The 20,741-nt window shown below is 43.7% G+C and overlaps 1 long non-coding RNA gene across 1 annotated transcript; it reads left to right on the plus strand.

Annotated features, from left to right (window-relative positions):
- Positions 1–2,475: 2,475 nt before the first annotated feature.
- Positions 2,476–3,017, plus strand: LOC136774350 (uncharacterized). The gene is made up of 3 exons (XR_010822791.1): positions 2,476–2,614; positions 2,706–2,878; positions 2,971–3,017. It is a non-coding gene; the product is annotated as an uncharacterized lncRNA (long non-coding RNA).
- Positions 3,018–20,741: the final 17,724 nt, after the last annotated feature.

Here is a 20,741-nt window from a genome sequence, read left to right on the forward strand (position 1 = left end):
TTGAATTCCGGGCCATGATCCTACGCAAAGCTAAAATTAAAGGTTTTCTGGCAACTACGAGAATTGACTCGATATAACGCAAATTAGGCAATTACTGGCATGGTCGACCCGAGGGAGGCACTCACCGATCCGCTCAATTCTTCCGGCTTCGACACCTCAAACTCTTCCTCTCGATTACGGCAGCTTTCCTCGGGACAAAGTTGGTCCGGCAGATTCAACCAGGCTCCTGGAGACAGTCGTAGGTCAGGTTCGGAGAGCTCCAGATTCACTTCGGATTCCAACAAGGGCCAAATTTCGACTGCGATAGCGGTACAGTGCTCTCGGTACCTCTCGATCATCCCCACCTAGTGATTAATAGGTTCGGATATCGATCGGATTACCGAATCTTCACGAGGATCCGCGGTATCATGCCATCCTCTTCTCTTAAATCTTCTCTCTTCTTTCCTGTCGTCAGGCGGAAGTTCCGTCCTGAATGACTCTCAATATTGTCGTTGGCGGTAGCGGGAGCGGTAGTCTTAGGCTGAGGCTGCCCCGGAATCAAGTGTCGATAGGTGTTCTCAGCGATGGCGGCTAGGCGATAGATACTCCATCCTGACATGATCCTTCTTTACATTCTGAGTACTCTACGTTAACTCGGGCCTAGTTGGCAGAGCGCAGCGACCTATAGAGCTTCTGTTCTGGTCCCAATCTGGTGGAGTAGGGATGCGACGACTATCGGGAGTCCGGGAAGCGAGAGGGTGTAGCTACGGGGTCTGTTTCCGAGGCCCTGGAGGGTGGGGTGGTTTCCCCGGTAGGTGGCAAGGGGTTAGGGGAGCGGAGAGGCAAGTGCCCCACTCTGGTCGACACGCCGCACAAGCGATTACAAGTTATAAAAGGCATAATGGGTGAGAAGAAGGCCAAAAAGTGCAACTCGAGATAGATGACTAAATATCACCACCTGGTGACGCGATAAATAAAAGTCATATAAGGGCTAAATGAAACTTCTGACCTTCTCGTGGTGGCGGGATTCTGCAGCGATCCTGGAGTCTCTCCCGACCTTGGCTGTAAATTCCTAGTCTAACATGCTCATAAAAGTGCCCATTTGTCGACCTCGAGTCTAATCTTTAAAATAGTCAAACTCGAGGGAGCAACCGATAGCGAGAGGAAGGTTCTAGCACTTAAGTTTGTGACGCCATCCAACCGCGTAGGATTGGCCACGTTACACTGTATCCTTTTCGGGTTCCTTTGAATCAGATGAATCTCCAGTGCTTGTACCACCTGTGGATAGAGGTTTTATCCATGGACGTTTATTAAACAAGTCATGCATAATCAGAAAATAAAATAGTTATTTAATTCAAATGTTTGTATTATAAATTCCAACTTCTTAAGCAAATTATACTAAATTTTATATAGAATAAATGAAAATATATCAAAATACTCCCATTTCTTACAACTGCTATTGCCAGATTTTTTATTACTGTCTGCTATTTTCTTGTATGTTCTTTTGAGTGTTTGAAACCTAGTCAAACATTTTTGACCGGAGATTTCATAGCCTTGTTTGCTCATCTTTTTGGATACAGTTTCCCAGCAACGCTTGACTGATATTTTACCATTTGTTCATTCTTTTTCATAAGATTCTGTAACGTTGTGGATTCTATAAGGATCCACCCGTTAATAAGTTTATTCGAATGTCGCGCCGCGGCGGGAGGTGAACAGCGCCGCTGTACTCAAGGTTGCCAAGTATAGTACTTTCGGTACTACCGTAGTACCCAAAAGCGACATATCCTATAGCGTAGTACTATTTTGGGTACTACGCTATAGTCGCTGCTGATACTACTGGTCGGCGGAAATACGTCAGAGAGTAGAGACTGTAGAGGGGCTGCAATATAGACAATATGTCAAAATACATAATGCATGGTCCGTGAGCCAAGACAAATGTTAGTATTATTGTATCGTAGTACATGCCACAAGTTATAAAGTAATATAAAGAAATAATGAGTAAGTGACAGTTTTAATCTTACTGACAGCTGATATACTGATGGTATAAGTGAATAAATAAAGTGAAGAAATTTGTAAAATGTACATAAAAATAATTTTTAAAAGTATATAAAGGACTTAACATTTTAGATAAGTATAACAATAAATTTTATAATATAAAATGTAAGATATAAATATTTTGTGGTACTTTGTGGGATTTTATTTCAGATTAAATTATAGTAATGTGTTTACTATGTCACTGTGCTGAGGATGGAGCTATGCGGATTTTCAAAATTAAAATAAAGGAATAGACTAAACATAATGTGGTTATTGTGTCATCGTTGAGATTCAAACTATGTTAATTGAGACGGATAATAAAATAAACGAGTGAAAAAACTGGGTAAATACAATAATAAATAAAGAAGCTGACAAATTAGATATATAATATAAAATGTAAGATATTTTATAGTACTTTCTGGGATTTTATTTCAGATTAAATTATAGTAATGTGTTTACTATGTCACTACTGAGGATGGAGCTATGTGGATTGAACATTAAAATGAAAGGAATAGATTCACCATATTATGGTTACTGTGTCATCGCTGAGGATCAAACTGTGTTAATTGAGATGAATATTAAAATAAACAAGTCACATTGGGTAAATACGATACAAATAAAGAAGCTGACAGATTATATTTATAATTTCAAATGTAAGATTTTATATAGTACTTTTTGGGATTTTGTTTCAGACTAAATTATTGTAAAGTGTTTACTATGTCAATGCTGAGAATGGAGCTATGTGGATTGAGCATTAAAACAAAAAGAATAGATTCACCATAATGTTGTTTCTGTGTCATCGCTGATGAGGATTAAACTGTGTTAATTGAGACAGATATTAAAATAAACGAGTCAGCAATTTTGGGTAAATACAATAATAAATAAGGAAAATGACAGAATAGATATATAATATAAAATGTAAGATGTTTTATAGTACTTTGTGGGATTTTGTTTCAGATTAAATTATAGTAATGTGTGTTTACTGTATCACTGCTGAGGATGAAGCTATGTGAATCGAACATTAAAAAAAAAGAATAGATTCACCATAGTGTGATTACTGTGTCATCGCTGAGGATCAAACTGTGATAATTGAGATGAATATTAAAATAAAGAAGCTGACAGATTAGATATATAATATAACATGTAAGATATTTTACAGTACTTTGTGGGATTTTATTTAAAGTTAATATATGTAAAATAAAATTTTTGTTTTCTTTTTACAATTGTATCTATATTAATTAGTATATGTTGCAATCTCTTAAAATTAAGCCTCTGCTTTTATTAGCAAACTAATAGTTCCACACGGCAGTGATGCCAGAATCAAGCTTTTAGCAACAAAAATGAAGATAAGCGCTAGCCAGCAGCGGTAGCGGTACAAACACAGCTATGCCTGGACAGCATAGGTGTGATTTGGACTTCAGGCAACATTGGTTTTAGAAGAAGAGCGACTACCGCTAACCGTGACATTTTTACATGTCATCCGTGTGAAGTGATGCTGCGTTTACCTAAAAACTCAAAGCAAATAAAAATGCTTTTCCTAAATTGATTTTTAATTTTTATAAAATGGTCAAATGTAGCCATTAATTAATTAGATTTGGTAATAAATACAGTAAATGCGTTTTATTATAACAAATGAGTTGAGGTAAAATAAACTCAATGTTTTTATATTATTCTGTTAACAAATGCATTTTTATTTATTATTGAGTCCAATAAATTAATGGTTATTAAAAAAAAAAAATTCCTTGTAATGAAAAAAAAAATGAAAAACTTTTAAACTTCACCAAGATTCGAACCCGAGCCCACCGCATGACAAACGGCAACCTTACCCGCCTGCGCTACAGCGCTCACTTGATGTACCAAGAGCAAAACAGCGTTTTAAAGACTGACTACATTTCTTTCATTAACTCGTCATAAACGATCAAGAATTGACTGTAATAATCAATACATTTATATACACGGCATTATTGCACTAAATTTATTGTTTTTAATTTGAAGCATACATTTTGCATGCAGATACGATAGTTTAAGGGTAACCATTCAGTACTCTAAATACATTAAGCTGTTCATATGCTCCATTGTCATAAATTAATTAAATAATATTATAATATATGTTACACGTGTAATGGTATAATTTATGATAGATGAGCATATGAATAGTTTAATGTATTTAAAGTACTGAATGGTTACCCTTAAATTATCATATCTTCATGCAAAATGTATGCTTCAAATTAAAAAGAATAAATTTAGTACAATAATTCTGTGTAGATAAATGTATTTATTATTACAGCTATGTCTTGATCATTTATGACGAATTAATGAAAGAATTGTAGTTAGTCTTTAAAACGCTGTTTTGTTCTTGGTCTATCAAGTGAGCCTTGTAGCGCAGGCGGTAAGGTTGCCGTTTGTCATGCGCTGGGCTCGGATTCGAGTCTTGGTGAAGTTTAAAATTTTTTCATTTTTTTTTTCATTACAAGGAATTTTTTTTTTTTAATAACCATTAACTTATTGGACTTAATAATAAATAAAAAAATGCATTTGTTAACAGATTAATATAAAAACATTGAGTTTATTTTACCTCAACTCAATTGTTATAATAAAACGCATTTTTTGTATTTATTACCAAATCTAATTAATTAATGGCTAAATTTGACCATTTTATAAAAATTAAAAATCAATTTAGGAAAAGCATTTTTAATTTATTTATTCACTTATACCATAAGTACATCAGCTGTCAGATAGATTAAAGCTGTCACTACTCTTTATTTCATTATTACACTTCATTTTCCGTATACTAACATTTGTCTTCGTTCACGCCGTTCACGGTGACAGGCTGTGAATATAATATATATAATTTTTTATATATTACGTTCTGCATTTAAGATGGCGACTGACGTATTTCCGCTGGCAGTATACTTTGTGCAGTCTGCATTCCTTATATCAAAATTCACTTACTATAGAGCGTAGTACTATTCAAGATGGCAGACTTGGCAACCTTGGGGATGTACTAGCCTAGTAGCGCCGCCTGTGGGCCCCTCGGAAATAGCTCCTAGGAGGAGCCTCATTCCTAGTTAACCAAGCAGCGAGTACTCTTCACTACGAAGCAAATTTTGGAGATTTTTGTCGCAGGAGAAGGGAAAAAAGACGGATTAGGCCAAAAAGTGAGCCCGAGGACCTAGAAGACGCCTGATAGGCCGGAGTAGCCCTTTGAGCGGATTCGAGCGGTAAAAGAACAGGTACCTGTAAAGGTTATTTTCAACTTGCGAAAACTCTACCCGGCCATGTGTAACCGGCCGGGGGAGTCGTAGAGCTTAAAAAGTGCGTGATCGGATCAACTTTTCTTTGTCGCGATCATTAAATGAGGCCCGGGGAAAAATTAGCCTACGCGGGAGTAATAAGCTAGTGTAACATCCCGTAACTGAGTAGGCAGAAAAAAGCACGAATAAGCCTCAGCGAAAAATCACTGCCTTGTTTGCCAGCTCAGGCGATCCTGAGCCTGGGTTCTCGTGCCGGGACGAGCCTTAATTAACGTAGAAAGTGGTTGCATTAGTGGGCAGGCAGAGCGCGGACAAGTGGAAAAACTTTAATGTAAAAAAATTTGTTGCGAATAAGCCTAGCCAGGGGAGGCCCAGTGGAGCCTGGCGCCCAGCATGCTCAAGGAGTGTATTGAGAAAGAAATCATCCCCCCTGGCAAGTGAGAAATAAGTCTTTTTTTTTGTATATCGCCTGCCCGACAAAAGGAAAAGAGTATTTATGTAGTAACTGCTCAATACTAGCCTGATGTTTCCCCCCGTTAGGCGGGTAGAAGGGGAAAGGCGAGACCTAATGTGCTGTAGTAATATTGCATAGTAAAAGTAAAGGAAAACTGAATAGAAATGGAATTGAGAATATCCTTCCCCAGATAAATAGAGCAGCGTTACAATTCATAAATGTTTAGAAGAAGCTTAGTTCCTTTGCTTGTCCATATATAATGTTCTTTAAAAAGAAAATAATTACTATTGGTATATATATTAGATAAAAATAAATTTATTAAACCAATCATTAGAGCTTCCAATATTGTCAGCATTTTCTGTTGATGGATCATCAACACCTTCTTCTTCTAAACGAGTATCAAACCCACTAATTATATTAGTTAATCTATCTTCTCTATTATTATTTATTTCGAACGCTTCATCTGTAAAATAAAATGTATGTATTTGCTGATAACAATGTGTTAATTTATTACATTTTAAAATATATTACAAGAATTTCATGCATACTAAAAAATCTTTCATAATGATCTACCATTAATCATGTTGTCATCGACATTTTCTTTATTGTAGATGCTGCAGCTACTTGAACTTTTTGCCTTTTGTAATAAATTATAGGCAAAAGATTGATCTGAAGAAAAATTAAAATGATATAAATTAATAAATTATATATATTAACCAAGAATGTAATGCATTCACCATTTCTTGCTCTTTCGGCATCTTCCTTCGAGAGACTTATTTGGTATTGAATATTGTTGTCATTATCGAGTAATATGACAACTTCTATGGGCGACGCCATATTAAAATACTGTGATCACACTACCTCTGTACACACAGTATTCGCAGCAGGAAATGACGCACAAATCTATGACGTCATTAACATTTCACAAGACTGCAAAAGTGTACTGCGGCTTATAAACGAACGCTAGATTTGACACTGCTAGTACTGCCAGTACATAAATGAAAACGACCATAATCTCTGAATATTTATATACAGGGTGAGGTACTTAAGGGGAATCCGTATGTTGACAGTACAGAGCAAAACTTTTGCCAAACGTTAGCTCCGTCATTTCTGAACCGATTTACAAATTTATATACCTTTTGAAAACGCCAGAAGGAGATCTAGGGCTTCACGTTGGCCGATTTTTCGAATTTAACTTTTTTCCACATTTTTTACAGTTCTCATTTTTTCAAAAATCGGTCAACGAGAAGCCCTCGGTGTCCTTCTAGCGATTTAAAAAAGGTATATAAATTTGTAAATCGGGTAAGAAATGACGGAGTTACGTTTGGCAAGAGTTTTGCTCTGTAATGTCAGTATACGGATTCCTCTTAAGTCGCCCAAGAATATGGATACAGAAAGTCGCGTATATGTTTAACTATAAAATATATTCAATTTTTGCATTGGACCTTTCTGAAATCAATAACAAGAGGCTTCGAAAATGTCCTATGCAAAAATTGAATATCTTTTATAGTTAAATAAATACGCGTCTTTTTACATCCGTATTCTGGGACGGCTTAAGTGCCTCACCCTGTATATTCCACAGCTAAAATTACCAAAAAGTATTTTCTATGTTTATTTGGGTTTCTTTTATAATTTTAAGGAGATATTTCTGTATGTATTGAAGTGAATATGTTTAATTATTCAAAGATTATGTCTAAATCTTTATAATCAAATATTTAAATATATTTTTAGATTCAGAAGCAATGTCTACTTCATCAAAAGTTTCTATTGTTGAAACAGATGTTGCCATTGATAATGAGTCACCGATTTTATTTGAAAATTGCAAAGAAAACGCAATAGAGAAAAGTAATAAATTATTTAATGTAAAATTATAGCTTTTATTTAATTTTTAGACTATAGCAGTTTTCACTATTGCAGATAATGTATGCTGTACACACAAAGAAAAAATATTATTATTAGTAGAAGCTATACCTAAAATCAATGTACAATTGTCCTCTATCAAAAATCAAATTGATCAATTGACAAGTATGATGATTGTGATTAAAAGCTTAATACAAGATCGTGGAAAGGAAAATCATGAAATTAATGATGTTGATATCTACAATAATTTGAACTTACCATGTAATACAAAAGATGATTTTGATGCATTGGAAGATAAAATCACAGCGGATTCTGAATGTCGATCATCAATAGTAAAGGTTTGCTCTCTTTCGTTTTTGATTTTATTTTGTTTGGGAAGTATTTATTTAATTGTTAAAATGTAATAATTTATAATTACAGAAGCAAAAAAATACTCTTATAGTAAATAAAAATATCTCTATGGCTTGTAAGGCTGGTATAATTATACGACATTTTATCAGTAGTAAACTTGCTGCAAAATTTAATCCTGTGAAGCCTAACGAAAACAAATTATATATTTTAAAAAGCACTTCTTTGTTCAAAATAATAAGAGGTATTTTAAAGATTAATATACTGGCTGTCCCACGAATGATGGCCATGTCAGTAACATCGGATAGGGGACAAAAATCTAAGTAAAAAAGTTCTAAAAACTGTTTGGCTAGCACTTTTGGTTAAAAAGTTATTTGCAATTAAATATTCTCGATTGTAATAGGCGTTCTCAAAGAGGATGATTATATAAGGCCAAAAATGCTAAGATTCTGTGCATCAGAATAGTAAGAAAGACACAAGAACAAACATCCACTTGAGACTATTAAAAAAGGAGCGGCCGAGTTTCGAGTATATATGAGCGATATAAAAATAATCAAAACATAAACACTGTCGAGAAAAGTTATAAGCTAAGATTGAAACTTTTACAACTTTCGTTTAACAAAATTATTATTTATATTTTTGAATTATGCGTATTTTTACGATGAAAATGAATCCAAACGTGACATAATTACGGCTTTTTTAGCGATATTATCAAATAATTAAAACTTTCAATTAACTTTACAATTGACGTAATTATGTTGCGTTTGGATTCATTTTCATCGTAAAAATACGAACAATTCAAAAATATAAATAATAACTTTGTTAAACGAAAGCTGTAAAATTTTCAATCTTAGCTTATAGCTTTTCTCGCCAGTGTTTATGTTTTGATTGTTTTTATGGCGCTCGCAATCGAAACTGCCGATCGGCCTTCAAACACTTCATAGGTTTTAGTGGAGATGTTTGGCTTTGTGTTTTTCTTAGTATTTTAATCCATAGAATCATAACATTTTTTGCCTTATAATGCGACCAAAACAATCATTCTCTTTAAGAAAGGCTTCAGCTGTAATGGATAATCTTTAATTGCAAATAACTTTTTAAGTAAAGGTGCTAGAAAAAAAATGTTTACAACTTTTTTACTTAGTTTTTTGTCCCCTATCCGATAGTATTGGCATGGCCATCATTCATGGGACATCTTGTGTTTTGCAAATTATGATATTATATTATCATTATTAATCATGATGAAGATAACAAAAAGGATTCTCTATTCTAGAAGTTTTTATTAATAAATTTTCAAACTCAAAAGAGGATTTGATACCGGAGCACAAAATTATAAAAGCTGTAGCTTTGGTAATACACCACTCAAGAGATTGGAATGGTAGTCGTGAGGCACGTTCGAATCTGTGTTCCCCCAATAGCGAGAATAAAAATTACAGTTATATGAAAATTGATTAGGTAAAGTTCTCTGCGAACCAAGAAAAGGAAGGTTTCAGTGAACGAAATAAATAACGATTGAGTTGATCTATATTAAATCATTTATTTAAAAATACCTTTAAGCTATGTACAAATAATGAATTACCTATAGGCTGAAGAATTGAGTATTGCTCCGAAAAGCCAAATAGATAATGTACTTGGATAAATCACACCCACAAACTGTATTATGCAAAATCCCAACCTTGCTGAGAACCCAGGGCCCAGGACAGGATGCTACGTACCTGAGACACTCAGGCAACGTAGCTACAAAAGAAAGGATACCGTCCTCATGGAGACCACGAAAGCGCTAAAGGGAACAGATTTACGATCTAGGAGTCCTAGTAGAGTCGCAGATAGGTATAAGGATGGCTAAGCTTTCCTGCTTGACAAAGTCTAGATTCTAGACCATATATGACGAGCCGCGCTAGTGCCAGGCCAGTTGGCGCTTAAATATATTCTAAACTAAATCATGCGAGCGAGACAGCTCGCCATGGCCGTGGCCATCTAGTGACGTCAAGTGAAAGTAGGAGAGGAAAGAGAGGGAGAGTGTGTAGAAGCGAGACAGCCCGAAAGGCCCCGACTGCTCGCACCAACACATATCCAATCTCCAACAACAGTAATACCTCCAACTAAGGGTTTATAAATTAAAATCTCCAAAAATCGAGAAAAAATTGGAACTCACTTTTGATTCGAAGTTATCCTGGAAAGCGTATCTATTCAACTAAAATATCTTGAGATCAAGACTTCATAATACATTTGAAGATAGTTTCCCTTAAGCAACCTCCTTTTTTAACCAAAGTTAAATGTTTACTGGAAAAACTAAAATTTGAATTTCCCAATATACTAATAGTGTTATATTTTAAGATATTCTTTATCTTTATTGATACAATAATATATTATAATATCTATTATCCTATAAAACCATATAATTGTTTTTATTACTATGGCTGGTAATACCTTGTTTAAAAGGACGTGTGACTTCAAATAATTATACAAAATAATTATAATCAGTGATAATAATGATAACATCATACAAAAGCAATACATTGCGAAAGTTGAAAGAATATTTTAATAAAATTAGTTATAAAACTCAAAAATAGAAGGCAATGTTTATTCAATTTATAATATATATACAAATAATACTTTTTCTTAGGCAAATATTAGGCTCTTTAGCAGTTTACTTTACCACAGATAGGCTGTGATACATATGCCACATTAGGCCCGAATTGGAAGTCGTAAGAGGCGCCTAGTGTTGCAAGCATTACACGCCTAATTCGGCCATATTTGGTTTCCACATTAGGCCCTAACGACAGGATTAGGTAACCTATTTCGGCCCTAACATATACCTAACGAAAAGTTCTAGTCGGGAAGACTCACGATTAAACCCAAAATATGTTGTTCAACAAAAATATTCTGGACATATAACGTGCGGTGCATGGGGGTGGATACCTGGCTACGCAACGGGCGAATTAGTAGAAATCTCCCCACTGATGAATTCTGCAGAATATATTAGTATTTTAGATGAAGTACTAATTCTCAGCGTTCGCTCTCTATATTTTGTAGAAGAAATGCTAATCATTCGCTTAGTACAAGATAATAGTGCGGTGCACACTTCACGAGAAACTTCTCAGAGGTTTAACGAACACCCTGAGATCCAAGTGGTGCAGTGGCTTGCACAGTGTCCTGACCTTAATATTATTCAGAACATTTGGGCAGAAATGTCATAGCAATGGATTCCGCCAATGAGTAGGATAAGGAAAGCAATAATGGAGAACGCTAGAAATATCTGGGAAGGATTAAGTCATAGGCCGGATTTTCTGGACAACCTAATCGATTCTATTCCTCGTCATTTGAATCAAGTTATCGACCGGAATGGCTATTGGACAGATTATTAAATATTAAAGGTAGCCTATGTACTTTTAAAAGTTTTAAATAATAATTTCAGTTATACCATTTACAACAACAAAAATAAAAACTGATTTGCTTAACGTTTCCCTCTCTACCTATATAAAATCTAAAAAATATATTCATTACTTTCGACGTTTACCAGCAGATACAAATGATCCGTTAATTAAATCGTTCTAGGAATGTGCATGAAGCAGCCAGGTAACAGAGATCCGGTTAAGCCGTTTAAGGCTGTTTTTAGGCCCTGAGTAGACAAAATCTTATATTCCCGTTGCAAAGAAAGAGAGATAGAGATACAAAACTTAGCGAATAAACAGCAAAATAAATAATGATGTTCTTTCCACTTAGCCATCCTTCTCCTTCTACCTTCAGGCAATATGGCATAGACTTAAGTAAAATGAAATATATATATTGTAACGTCCAAATTAGATTTAATACATATATATTGTAACCTGCGGAAAAGGAATTCCGGGTTAAAATAAATGAGTAATACACACGATCCAACTGCGAGGACACAATCTTTATTAACACTAACTAATCTCGGGGGGAGAGGCCTCCCGCGATGTCCTGGCACACTTATTATACGCGCACAATGATTTCATTAACCACTAATTAACAGGAAAACTAGGGGAGGCAAAAAGGGGAAGGGAAAGGGGCGAGGGAAAATTCTCCGGCGGCTCCGACGATGAAATCCAGCGATCCCACGACGTCCGCCACGAGAACTCCGCGTCAAACTCCAATGAATCGATGGCTGGGGCCCGCAATATTGAATTACACCGAATTTCAATAATTGCGGCGACGACCCAGCTCTCTACTTAGACCACGTACTGATGCTCTGATAGTAGAACAAGATCTGGCCCAATTTGACGGATATTCCTCCGTCCTCTCAATCATTTCCCTCATTCCGGGGTGTCATAGTTGTGATCGGGATCCAGGGACCAATCATTAATTAGGTATGGATCCGCGATCCATATTTCTCGCCGTTCCGGCTAATCACCCATATTGTTCGAGATTGGGAGAAGCAGAAAATGTTGCGAAGTAGATTCCGCATTTCTCTGTTATATCTCCCATCTCTATTGCGCTCACAATAGACGGCTAGACCGACAGCGTCTAGCCGCTCTATCTGTCTCTCTCTCCGCGGCGCGCTTGCGCGTCTTCTGGCCCTGGCGCGTCGCGGCCGCGAAGCGACACTACTTGCGCGCTTGGCCACTAGGTGGCCAGCGCCCGCGGCAGCTCTCTCGCTGGCAAGATTAGTGTCGCGTAATTATATAGATGGGTCCTTGATAAGGACCCATCGCACCCCAAACTCGCTCGACAGCCTGCGTAGCAGCAGCAACAGCAGCAGTTTCCGAAGCCTTCATCGGCACTTTTTTGACGCCTCATCGGCAGCGCCTCCACGGCCATCTAAGAGCGCCTCCACTGGCGAACTCATTGGGAGCATACTTTGGTAAGTATCACCCACTACCCACTGCCTACCAAGAGGGGACTTCCCCTCTGCGGCATTTCCTCCCTCCGAAAGGGAGATTTCTCCGGGGACTTCCCGGGAGGAATTAAACCCTCTCCTTCCCCTCCACACTGCCTCCGAGGACTACCTCGGACCCAGTGTTCCGACCCTCACATCCAGGGCTCTCGATAGAGTCGGGTAACGGGAGGGATAGAATTCACCCTAGGGGTTGGGGTGGCTCGGAGCCACTATAGCTTGTGGAGCGGTAGGCTGCAGGGTAAGGGGACTTCCCCTTCCCTAACACCTCTTCTCCACCTTTGCCTTTCTCCTCGGCTGGAGATTTTGCTGGGGAACAACCCAGGGAAATTGTCCAGTCCCGAGGAGGCTTAAATCCGCGTACCTCCTGGGGAATTTCGAGTCTTGGGGTTCTGGGGAATCTTCTGCGAAAAGAAATTCCCCAGAATTTAACGGCAGCAAATTCCCTAGGCCTTCGCCATTGTAAATATCGCGGTTTTTCTTGTACATAAAATTAATTTGTAAACGTTTGTATATTTTTTATTTATTTGAATAAAGAACACTTTTACCTATTACCTCTGCCTTGAATTTTATTCTAGAATAAGACCTTCCTTTCTGACCACAGGTTCGGAGCCAACTTGGGGCACTGTTTCGCACACATATACTTGGCATGATAGCCGGCTGGCTAGCTCCTGCGCTAGAATCCTGCGTAGTCGTCCTTAGCAGCAGACGACACTATGGCTTCGTGGTTCGGCAGCGGGGCAATGCGGTGCGGGGTCGGCAACGATGGGCCGGTAGTGGCGCGGGCCGGGGAGAACGCAGCTAGGCGCGCGAGGCGTCAGCGCGGTAAGGGGAGGGGACTGGGACTCGCTGCCTGGCGCTCGAGGCGCGGCGCGGTAACGGGAAGGAACCGACGAAGCGCTCGGCGGGGAGACTGGGTAAGGGGACGGTAGGAGCGTCGCGTAAACAACCGCGCTCGGCAGGAAGGTTAGGGAGAGAGGGCATTATAGGCATTCGGGCATGGGAGCGTAAAGGATAGGACAATAACAGTTTTCTAGCTCATGTTGGAGCAGGGAATCGGTCTTATAACTACGAATAAAATTTACCATTAGAAATATAATATTTAATCCTAAATAATATACAACCTACTGACATTCGCTCAATCCGCAATCATACCCTGTCCTAAAAACATTTACTCTCCTTCCGTGGATGGCAATTACAATATCCCTTCAGCGGGTAACTACATTACCATCACACGGAAGGTTCATCTATGCTCACTCACTCACTCACACACATACATCCAGGGGACGGGAGGCACTAAGGGGGAGACCGAAGAAGAGCTAACAATAATCATTTTTCTGTAACGGGTTTCCACCACGTTACAACTCCTCCCCACTTAGCTCGGACCTCGGGGGGGTAGGGGGTGCTATACTAACTTAACCTACTATTTACAACAACTTACTCTCTAAGCCATCGCGGGAGAATGTGCCTCGGAAATTTTCAAATTTTCTATAAAAAAGGGGGGGAAATATGCTTAATCTACTAAAGGGTCCTTATGCGGAAGGACAACGTAACTTACTACTAACTGTACATAATTCGGAATATCTAGCGCATTATCGCGCTCCTGACTCGATACAACTCAAAGGGGTGGCGCTACGCGCCTTCTTAACTATCAAACTAAAATCTGGCACTGTCGTGCCACCAGAACTACAGGAGCTCTTAATTTATCTAGGTGCCACTGCACCGACTACTAGGGCTTTTGCCCATTAACAAAATAATCAAAAATTTCCCTTCCTGGGAGAACCGTGGAGAAAATTGGGTCGTCGAGCCCTTAGGGCTTCTGTGGCCCAATTTGTCCTTAAATTTCTACGTTACTACCTTCAGGTAGCGGGGGGAGACCCGCGGCAGCGGATGGGGGGAGTTCCGGCGGAACGCGGACGCGAGTCGAGTGCTAACTTCGCGCGGAGTGACCGCTGCAACCAGTGCGCAGATCCACACAACCACACACACACCACACACGCCACCACCATGCCAATAATATTGAAATAAACGCTTACCTGGACGGCTTGGTCGGCGATGAGCTCCTGGATGAGGAAAGAGGAGGTGTGTTGGAACCGGGGGGGGCTTTTCCCCGTCCGGGGTTACTTTCCCGAAACTAATTGGCTTGCCCAAAGCCGCAACAGCTTGAGGGGGACTGGGCGATCGAGACTGCTGCGGTATTTGAAATAGCGACTGACCGCTCTCATCCACTGCAACTTAAGCAAATCCACATAATACTGTAAATTTCGAACTATTTAGGCGCAACGGTTCAGGGGCTGGCTTCTTAGGGCGGCGGGGTATCGGCTATTTTTCGGGCGGCTGGGGCAACGGGCTAAGGGCAACACATATAGGGGACTATCTCAACATAGACACATAGGGGGGGGGGGGGGATAGGACGGACAGGGGATCGGCGTCAGTCGGCCGGGCTCCTTACGAGCGGCGACAATGGGGGCAGGTGGCGTTGGTCACCCCCTCCCACCCACAACCGAAACAAAAAAGAAGGCGGTTGGGTTGTGGGCATCCCCGGAAGGAATGCCCACTCCCGCCGCAAGCCCAGCACCCCTTGGGGTTGGGCCGGTGGGTGGGGGTGACCCCCGCTCCCGCGGGAGTGGGGCCCGGGGACGGCTGACGTCGGGGAGCGGGAGGGAAAGAGGGAATAGGGGAGGAAGGGGGAGAGGGGGATGTGAGGGAGGAAGGAGGGGGAGGGGAGGTCTGTAGGGACAGAAGAGGGGTCATAGGGCCGCGGGGAGGACTGGGACGGGATAGTTGGGGAGGGGGGGAGATATTGAGGGACATTAGGGGAGGGATGGTGGATGGTGCAGGGGCGAAGGAACGAGGGGAGGTTCGGGGAGGCATTAGGGGGCGGACCGGGGCAGCATGGGGCTGGAAGGGGGGAAGGGGGGACATTACGGCAGAGGGGGGGCGGAGGAGGGAGCCGGAGGAGCCGGGGACGGGAGAAGGACAAGTGGGACGGAAAGGGGGTACGGGCGGGCGAGAGGACGGCGGACCAGGGACGGGGGGCAGGGAGAAATGGACGTGGCGGGGCGGGCGGGGAGGTTCAGGGGTAACGGGGCGACGGGGGGACTGGGAAGGGGGGGGGAGGATTGGTAGGGCTCCATTGACGCTATCGGGGAGTAATAGGCGTCGAGGTCGGCGGGATCCATCTCCGGGAGGCGGAATCGGCGCGGAGGTTCTAGCTTCTCCAGCGCCTCCCGTACCTCCCGGGCCGCGGTCCGCACCGCAGCAGCCTCCTCCTTGGTGGGGAGCTGCAGCGGCCGCGGCTTAGCCGCCTCCCGCCAAGACAAGTGAAGCTTCCGACGAAGCTCCTCCGTCATTGGCGGGAGGGGCTGGATCCCGCCGGCCTCGTCGCCGGCGACAATCGGGGGATAATATAATTCGCGGGCCGGGGGAAAGGGATCGCGGACGCCGAAGGAGGGCCCGGGCTCGGTCGGGGATCGGGGTGGGCTCCCCGGCGGAGTCCGACCCTCCCGGCCCAACATCCTCCTCGGTCCGGTCCGATGGTGTGGCAGCATCCTGTAAATGGGCAAAAACCAATTAGCGGGGTTGTGGCGGTTCTTAATATTAACAGATTAGCGGGGGGGTGGACGTTGGGTTCGGGGCCGAAGTCGGACGGGGGAGCGAGGGGGTGGGCGTTCGTTATTCGGGGGTTTGGGGACGGTAACCGGGGTCCGGGGTCGCTGAAGTGCCGGTGTGGACTCCGTACTGGAGGGTGTTCCTCTCGGCCTGGCGTCGCTCGAACTCCGATCCTGCACTGTGGTCTTTTTCTGAAATCGGGGGCGGGGGTGATCGCGTGGAGATACGACGGGAGGAGGGTTATCGGTTGGGGTAGCAAAGTAGGGTTTCAGATCTTTGACGTGCACTCGTTTCACTAGAGTGCCGTCCTCGGCCTTGAGGCGGTATACTGATGGGGACAGGACCGTGTCAATGAGATAGGGGCCTATGAATTTGGGGGCCAGTTTCGAGGCAAATCCCTGGGTGCCAGACGAGAGTACGTAATATTTGCGCAAGACTTGGTCGCCCTCCTTGAACTCGACGTTCCGTCGTCCTTGGTCATACCGGGCTGCTTGGCGGAGGGTGGCTTCACCTAAATTCTTCCGGACCAAGTCCCTCAAATGTCCTAAATTAGTAACCCTGTCTGCCCAGGTTACGGTATCGCGGGGTTCGTATTCGGTAGGGGAGGGTTCTTTTGCGAGGGTTCGGATCGGTAAGGGGTGGCGGCCAAAATTGAGAAACGCGGGGGAAAATTGGGTCGAACTCTGCGTTGACGTATTTAGGGCAAACTGCAGCGCTTCGAGTTTTTTGTCCCATTCGCGGTGGTCTCCCTCAACGTACATCGCGAGCATGGTCTTTAGGGTCCGGTTTACGCGCTCTACAGGGTTGGCTTGGGCGTGGTAGGGGGGGGGGTGGTGATTTGGGTAATTCCGTAAGCTTCTGTAAGAGCTTTAATATCCTTGTTGACGAACTCCGTGCCGTTGTCGGTCAGGAAGAACGTCGGACATCCCCAGCGATGGACTATAAGGGAAGAAAAAGCGGCAGCGATAGATCTGCCATCCGCCTTCCGCAAAGCTTTCAACTCTACGTACTTGGTGAAGGTGTCCTGAAAGACCAACAGATATTTGTTCTGGTTTTTGCTTTGCGGAAGCGGTCCCATAACGTCTGCAGCTACGAGGGTCCATGGTTCTTCGACGACTCGTTCTCTCATCAGTCCTGGGGGGCCTTGAGTGGACTGTTTGTGGGTCTGACAAGCACGGCAAGTTCGGATATACTTCACTACGGAGTGATAAATTCCTGGCCAATAGAAATCTTGGGCTAGGCGGGCATAAGTCTTTTCGATTCCTAAATGGCCGGACTGGGGAGGATCGTGTGCGTCGCTAAGGGCTCGGGGGCGGCTTTCGGGAGGCAATACTAATTTCCAGGCATTCATATCTTCCATGGCGGGTTCTATCAGTAGATTTGGGCGATGGTAGTACAACTTGTCCTCGTGAACTTTCCAATCCGGGTATTTCCAAGGAGCTTCTTGTACATTCTTCAAGCGATTCAAATACCAATGATTTTGGGAAGAGCCTATGGTGGCCAGGGCGGTGACAAGGGAGGGATACATGCGGGAGAGGGCATCAGGGACAACATTAGCAGAGCCTTTCTTATGTTCGATCGTCATATCGAACGATTGCAAGGCCAATGCCCAACGGGCGAGCCTCCCAGTGGGATCGCGTAGCCGCTGCAACCACCGCAAACTACTATGGTCGGTAATTACTCGGAATGCCGTACCCTCTATATAGGGGCGGAACTTCTTCACGGCCCACAATACCGCCAAACACTCTTTTTCCGTCGTGGAGTAGTTTCGTTCCGCGGGGCTCAGCACTCGGCTCGCGAACACCACCGGAAGCTCCGCTCCGCTGCTCATTTGTGTCAGGACCGCTCCTATCGCGGAGTTGCTGGCATCGGTCTGGACTATAAAGGGTTTGGAAAAATCAGGGCGGAGGAGGACAGGGGTAGAGGACAGAGCGGACTTTAAGGTTTCGAAGGCGGTTTGTTGTGCTTCTTCCCACTTCCAGGGTGCGTCTTTCTTCAGGAGCTGCGTTAGGGGGACCTTGTGCTCGGAGAATTTGTCTATGAAGCGGGCGTACCAACCCACCATCCCCAGAAAGCGTTGTAGTTCCTTGATGTTTCGCGGGGCGGGGTATTGTACGACGGGGGCGATCTTTTCGGGGTCGGCCTTCAATCCTTCCTTATCGATGATGTAGCCCAGGTAACTGACCTGCTGACAGCATAGCTCGCTCTTTTCTGGGTTGACGGTCAAGTTAGCGGCTTTTAGTGCTTTTAGGACTTTCTCCACGTACTCCGCATGTTCTTCGAAGGTTTCGTTGACGATAATGATGTCATCCAGGTATGCGAAGACGTGGGTGGATCATTCGGGTTTGATGAGTCGGTCCATCAGTCGCTGGAAGGTGGCGGGGGCGTTGGTAAGGCCAAAGGGCATTCGGGTGAACTGGAAGAGGCCGGCTCCGGGGACGGTAAAGGCAGTTATTTCTCGGGATTCGGGGTCAACGGGGACTTGGAAGTAAGCTTGGCTCAGGTCGAATTTGGTGATGTAACGGGCTGTTCTTAATCCGTCGAGGATGGCATCGATGTTGGGCAGGGGGTAGGCGTCCTTCTTGGTTACGCGGTTGACATCTCGGTAGTCGATGCAAAAGCGAAATTTGCCAGTCCTTTTCTTGATAATGACGGGACAGCTGCTCCATGCACTACTGGATGTTTCAATTATTCCAGCGGCCAGCATGTCCCGTACCTCTGCGTGCGCAACCTTTAGCATGGCAGGGGATAGACGGCGGGGACGTTGTTTAATGGGAGGGTGACCTTGGATATCAATATAATGGGAGGTGAGGGGAGTAGGGGGGAGGGATTGGTCGGAAATGGGCATCAGGGTTCGGCAGAGGGTTTGGAGGGTCTCCTTTTCGCTAGGAGAGGGAGCAACTAGGGCTAGGCCATCAAGGGTAAGTTCAACGGGGGGTTCGGTAGGAGAGGGAGGGCGTAAGGGTCGAGAGGGGGAGTTAGGAGTGCGCCACGTCAGGTTTGCGAAGTCCAGGGTAATCTGCAGGGCTTCCAAAAAATCCACTCCTAGGATGCAGTCGTATCCTAGGGCTTGGCACACCCGAATCGCCAGGACTTCTGTCTGCCCGTCCAAGTGGAATCGGACTCGGGCTTCTCCTTGGGCTGGTTCGACGGCTCCATTAGCAACTTGTATATATGCTACTATGTGGCGTAGGTGGTTTTTCAGGAGGTCTCCTATTCTCTTCCCGAAATATGAGCGGGCAGCACCGCTATCCAGCAGAGCGGGGAAGGTGTGTTGGCCAATGCGTAAATTTAGGAAATATCTGGGATCATGTTCGATGGGGGAGGCAGGGGAGAGTTCGGGGAGGGAATCCAGGGCGGTATTGGGACTCTTGGGGGCGGGAGTTGAATCGTCGAGTCCTAACGATGTCCCGATCATTCGTTTCCCGGGCTCGGCTTATCTTTACAGTTGGGGCAGGTCTTAGTGACCGTGCCCATCCGTCCACAACGGCAACAGAATTTCCCTCGTGGGTGGGAGCACTGGGGAAAATGATGTCCTGGGCGATGACAATTCCAGCAGGTGTTCGGGGGTGGCCTCATCTTTTGGGAATCCGTATCTCCAGTGGCTGGGCTTCCAGGAAGGGGTTGATTAGGATCGAGAGGAGTGTTCGGCAGGGTAGGAGGGGTACTGTTTTGAGGAATTTTTGCGGGTTTGTTGCGGGGGCCTTTGGAGGGTTTGGACTGGGGGGATGTCGGGGAGGAGGGTTTATTGGGGGTCGGGGAACTGAGAGTGACGGTGAGGGTAGGTTCTTTTCCTTGGACTAGGGTTAATTCGGCTTCAATGGGGGCGGCAGGATTACGAGGGCTGGTAAGGGGGTTATACGCCTCAGTAGGGAATAGGGACGCAGAGGGCAGGGGAGGGGGAGGATGTTTGGAACGATCAGCCAACCTTCTGGTGTCCACTCGATGGCACTCGTTGATCAGGTCCTGGAAACTGGACAGCTCTTCTCTAGCTATCTTCTGGCGATACAGGGGAAGGAGATTGTGGTAGGCCAGGTCCAGTTGCTGCTCCAATTCCATAGGGGGGTCCATTCGTCCCAAAATTCTCCTAATTTTCATAATGAAGTCCAGCGGTCGTTCCTGTGGTCCTTGGGTTCGAGCGGTGGCTTCTCGTCGGATTACGTGGGCGGGGTATTTGACGGCGAAGGTTTTGCAGAAAGCCTTGACGAAATCGTAATATCCTGTCCATGCGGGACTTTCCAGTCGGAACCAGGTTAACGCGGTTCCGGCGAGGGCAGAGGGGAGAGCGCGTAAGACGGCCGGAGCCGCTAGATTTCGACCTTGGATCAACTCGTGCAAGGAAGCC

The sequence above is a fragment of the Prorops nasuta genome, unplaced genomic scaffold, assembly GCF_024137725.1.
Source record: "Prorops nasuta isolate Cenicafe-Biocafe unplaced genomic scaffold, Cenicafe_Pnas_1.2 PNAS00001, whole genome shotgun sequence".
Classification (NCBI taxonomy): Eukaryota; Metazoa; Arthropoda; class Insecta; order Hymenoptera; family Bethylidae; genus Prorops; species Prorops nasuta.